The sequence below is a fragment of the Homarus americanus genome, unplaced genomic scaffold (genome assembly GCF_018991925.1).
Source record: "Homarus americanus isolate GMGI-L3 unplaced genomic scaffold, GMGI_Hamer_2.0 scaffold36117, whole genome shotgun sequence".
NCBI classification, from domain to species: Eukaryota; Metazoa; Arthropoda; class Malacostraca; order Decapoda; family Nephropidae; genus Homarus; species Homarus americanus.
Genome location: NW_024716501.1, coordinates 342,758 through 347,896, shown reverse-complemented (window position 1 = coordinate 347,896; position 5,139 = coordinate 342,758). Strand labels below are relative to the sequence as shown.

The window sequence follows — 5,139 nt, the reverse complement described above, 5'->3', positions numbered from 1 at the left end:
TCAACTTCGGTTTTCTCAGCCTGTTTCATGTTAATCATTAATGAATCATGCGTACTTGAAATAACCTTTGCCGTTCTAGTCGTTGGTGATCATTGAAGGAAAGGCTTGGAATTTTACAAAATAAGATGCCAGTTTCATGTTGTAACAATTATTCATGAAATTTCTCAATCGAGAATGAATTATTAAGTCGAAATCCCGAGTACAAACATGCATGCTGGAAAGACTTTGACTGCGTCGGCCTGTTGGTCTAGGGGTATGATTCTCGCTTCGGGTGCGAGAGGTCCCGGGTTCAACTCCCGGACAGGCCCGATGTGATTTTGTAATTCTCGCTCCACATATTTGTCGGTGTCTTAGTTCGAGCATGAAATAGAAATTTGAGGTTAATCAAAAAATTCTCAACGTTTTATATAACCAGATAACGGAGAAGTAAAAACACGTTATTGGAGAAAAAACGTGGGCTATTTTCTTTTCATTAACATTAATAAATATTACCGCAATTAAAATGCTGCTTATTTTTGTCACCATATGTATATGAATTCGAAATAGAAAGTTAATTTACATTTGATTCCACTCGAAATTAAATAATTAAATTCTTGTTTTGTATGGAGGGGTTTACCCCGGAAGAAGGCTTTTGGTAATTTCTGGATATTTTTTCCTCGTACTGTTGCCTGGCTAGAGCCCCCTTCTGTGGTTTAAACCCATGGCTCTCCTTGTGGGGGTGTTTATTTTGTGACGATACTACAACTAAAACAAGCAGGCTTGTGGCTTTACAACATATATCCAGAGTTCTGTATTTGTATATGACGTCCTGATCTGCCTTGTGCTTGTCCATTTGTCTTTATCTAAAATTAACACATTTAAAAGACCTCGCCACTTACCCTAAAAAACTGTTCTGTATGTCTACAACTCTACAGTAATACAGTATGAAGCTGTTCAACCACAGCTTGGTTTATGCCTATGGTGGCAACTTTTATAGTTTTTAAGAGTTTTGTTTACACTAGGTTACGTCTTCTTACTAAGCATATACTTCGTGGTATAATGTAATAATTAGCATCATCCTATGTCTAGAGCATATAGCCATTTAATCTGCTGTGCACGATAGATCACTTATTATTGAAATCATTTAGACAATCGTAACAAATATAAAATTTCATAAGGCATTTTAACAGTAAAACGTATGGGACTAAAGGCACATTTTCTTTCTTAATGTTAAGCCGATTCCTTGGTTTCAGCTTGTTTTTACCTGAATAATCGCTAATGTCTTCCCCAAATAGTACAGTTCCTGAATAGGTTTTGACCCGGTGAAGCAAGGCTCAAGTGCATGATGTGGATTTTTTTTTAGGGCTACGTTGTGTTTCCTGTTTTGTCCAATATGCCAATATGTCCAATAAGCTCTTCAATTGGTGACTGTCGTCGTAACTCGTTTTAATCTTTATAGTTCATTGACCTTGTCTGTAAAGTTTCAATTGTGTGAATGCATTTTATCAACAGTAATAGGAAATTCACACTGCTTTAGCGTACTCGAAATATGGAGAAGTTCATGGTTGGTGAAAATACTATTGAATTACACATCAGTTATACGGTATGTTCTTTAAACAATAGCTTGTCAAAAATTGCTTCATAGAGGGTCCTCCTTGGTCCATTTTCTCCTCACCCAAATTCTTCATGCGTTACCTTCCATGGGTTTCGTCTCGTCGTGCTGAATAATCATTATCGTACATTAATATTTGTCTGGAAGAAAGCGTAGTAACCCCCCTCTAAACGTCAACTATGGCACTATCGGAGGACAAACTGGCAATCCTTGCGAGAATTCTTCACCGACTCCCCTTGGGATGAATGTTGCTTTTCTCACTTGGGACTCCTCGGTATGTGCTGACAGAATTGCTGGGGCTATACAGTGTGGTGTGACCGTATGAGTGCATTTATCCCATCTACCAAAACTTTCACTTTACAACCATGGTTCGATCGCTCCTGCTCTCTTGCATGCAGAGAGAGAGAGATAGGGTACATCAAGCTATGAAACTATCTCCTTCTATTACCCACTCCTCTTTCATTACTTCTAGGAAACGTTGTAAGGCTATTCTTCGTAGGGCGAAGCGTAATTTTATAAAAAGAATGACCGATGTCCATGACTAATTCTTCCTCTAGTAAATCCTTCTGGTCCTCAACCAAAAACATCTATAATAACTTCTGCACTCCTTCTTTTCCTCCTCTCTTCCGACCTGATAACTCTATAGCCAACTCTCCCCCTGACAAAGCCTATCTTTTTGGCACCTTATTCTCCTCTAATTCCACCTTAGACGATTCCAACTCTCTCCCTCCTACCCCTGCTCCTCCTCCTCCTCCTGAACCTATGCACGTTCCTATAATCCCCACTCGTAGGGTTGCTGGAGTGTTATCCAGGTTGGATGTGAGTAAGTCGCATGGACAGGACGGAATGCCCCCCTCGTGTTCTGAGGGAGTGTGCTGAAGTTCTGGCCCCTGTGCTTGCTCGCCTCTTTCGCCTTTGCCTCAAAACCCAAACGTTTTCCTCTTCTTGGTTCAGCCCATCCCCAAGAAGGGTGACTATTCTGATCCCTCTAACTATCGCCCCATTGCCCTAAGTTCATCCCTCTCTAAGATTCTCGAAACAATCTTGAACTCCCATTTTCTCCGTCACCTTGAACACCATTCTCTTTTGTCGGATCACCAGTATGGCTTTCGCCAGGCGAGATCTACTGGTGATCTGCTCTCCTACTGCACCCATCTTTGGTCATCCTTTCTTAGGGATTATTGGGAAACTTTCGTCGTGGCCCTCGACATCTCCGAAGCATTTGACAGGGTACGGCACAAGTCTTTGCTTTCTAAACTTCCCTCTTATGGTTTCTCTCCCCTACTTTGTTCTCTAATTTTTAGTTTCCTTGAGAACTGATCCATGGCACTTGTTGTCGAGGGATCGATCTCTCGCTCTTTCTCTATCAATAGCGGTTCTGTTCTTTCACCTACTCTCTTCGTTCTTTTTATCAGTGATTTACTTCACACTACAACTAATTCTATCCATTCTTACGCTGATGATTGTACTCATCACTCTTCTTCACATTTTCCCCTTCCCCCTAACTCTCAAACTAGATCTGTTTCTAGAGCTGATATCATTACATCTATCAATGCGGAATTGTGCAGCATCTCCGGATGGAGAGGTAGAAACTTGGTTAAATTCAATAGTAATAAACTCAGTATTTACCAATTACACTTTTCAAATTAGATGATCTCCCACCAATCACATTTCAGGACACTATCATTCTCCCAAATTCTAAAATAGATATGCTAGGCTTCACTATTTCCTCTCATATGTCATGGAAGCCACACATCCTCAACATTGCTAAAGCTGCCGCCCGAAAGCTGGGAATGCTGTACAGATGCCGTAGCTACTTCTCTCCTGAGCAGTTCCTTCAAGGGATTCATTCGTCCTAACGTGGAGTACTGCTCTCATATCTAGGGTGGCTCTCCTGTCCAACTGTTAGATAGGGTGGAATCAAAGGCATTTTGTCTTATTAACTCTCCTCCTTTAAGCCCCGTCCACACGATCGAGCAGAGCCCGGAGGGCTTTGCCCGTTTACCGGGCAAAGCCTGTGTGTTGTACACACGAGGGTGGTTGGCGGCAGTCATAGTCTGGCTCCGGTAGCTAGTAGGTGGTTGGCAGTGGCGGGTGCGGTACGATCACCATGGTGTGTCGCAGGAATAATCGCCGGACAGTTAAAGCGAAGAGCATAGCGTTGTGTACTATAATAATTGCTGCTATGTGCAAAAAGAAGAACCATATGCAGAAAAGGGAATGGTGCAAAGAGTGGTTAGGTCGAAGAAAAGTATTGTGAAGTCATGCCAAGATTTTACGTGAACTGCAAGATGGACAAGATGGACATGAGCAAGACTTCACCAATTACATGAGAATGGACCCAACACCTTTGACAAACTTCTAGGGAAAATGGAACCATATATAAAAAAAAAAGGATACCAATATGAGGGAGAGTATATCTGCAGAGGCTCGTCTAGAGTCAATGCTCATATATCTTTCAACTGGGTGCACCTACACGTCACTTCAGTAGAGAACGAGGATATCAAAACAAAGTTTGTCTCGCATAATACCTGCAACTTGTCAAGTCATGTATGAAGTACTCAAGGAAGATTACTTGCAGGTGAGATTTGTAATACATAAAAATTCATTGAATAATGTTAGAATTATGATATGCATAGACAGGAAGCTATGGGACTAGAGTGAGGAGAGCGGCAGGAACGAAGAACACACACGAATGTCCTCATCACATAATACAAACAATCTCCCGTTTATTGTCACGCCAATAATGTACATTGCATAAGCTTATTTGGTTATACACTGGACATCTGGACTGAGCGGGGAACAACGTATCACATTTGCAGTACTTAAAGTCGTCGCTCCACATCCGGCAGCAAACCACCAGGCAGGCGGACCATGATTTCGCTCAACGGCGGGCACGGGCATTCTGCTGGTTTGCCCGCCAATTTTGCCCGATAACGGGCATTTAGTGCGTGCCCGCAGGGCACTGCTCGATCGTGTGGATGGGCCTTCAGTTGACAATCTTTCTTCCCTTTCTCTTTGCCGCAATGTTGCTTCATTCTCTCATTTACAGTTACTTTAACGGGCAATGTTCGGTGGATTTGGCATCTGTGTACCGATGGCAAGGCAGTGGGCTCGTAACACGTCTTGCCCGCGGTGCCCACCAATTCTCTGCAGATGTCGGTCACACTAGAATAACCCTTTATAGTACACCCTTCTCTGCCTTCTTCTGTGTTTCCACGCTCATACAATCTCACTTTAAAAAGCTGGTTTTCCGGCATCTTCGTGGTGTAGATTAATATAACCTTTTCTTTTTATTTCTTTTTATTCTTATTTTTTCGCCCCCTAGGCCCCGATGACTTGTGCTCGGGTGGGCTGTTCCCCTAAAAAGAAAAGGTTTAATTTCTTGACATCTAGATTTATATGGAACTGCAATAAGATTTAATCGGACTATATTTTGGAACAACCATATGTATCGTTGATTTATTATGGCCTATAACGAATGGATCTGGATCTAACATATTTCCTTGGTGAATGTCATTCAACACCACTACTCGAGTCTGATTAAA

At 41.9% G+C, this 5,139-nt stretch overlaps 1 non-coding gene across 1 annotated transcript; it reads left to right on the top strand.

The window, feature by feature from the left end:
• The first annotated feature begins 236 nt into the window (after window positions 1-236).
• Trnap-cgg lies at window positions 237-308 on the top strand. Its single transcript has one exon. It is a non-coding gene; the product is annotated as a tRNA-Pro (tRNA).
• The last annotated feature ends 4,831 nt before the right edge of the window (window positions 309-5,139 follow it).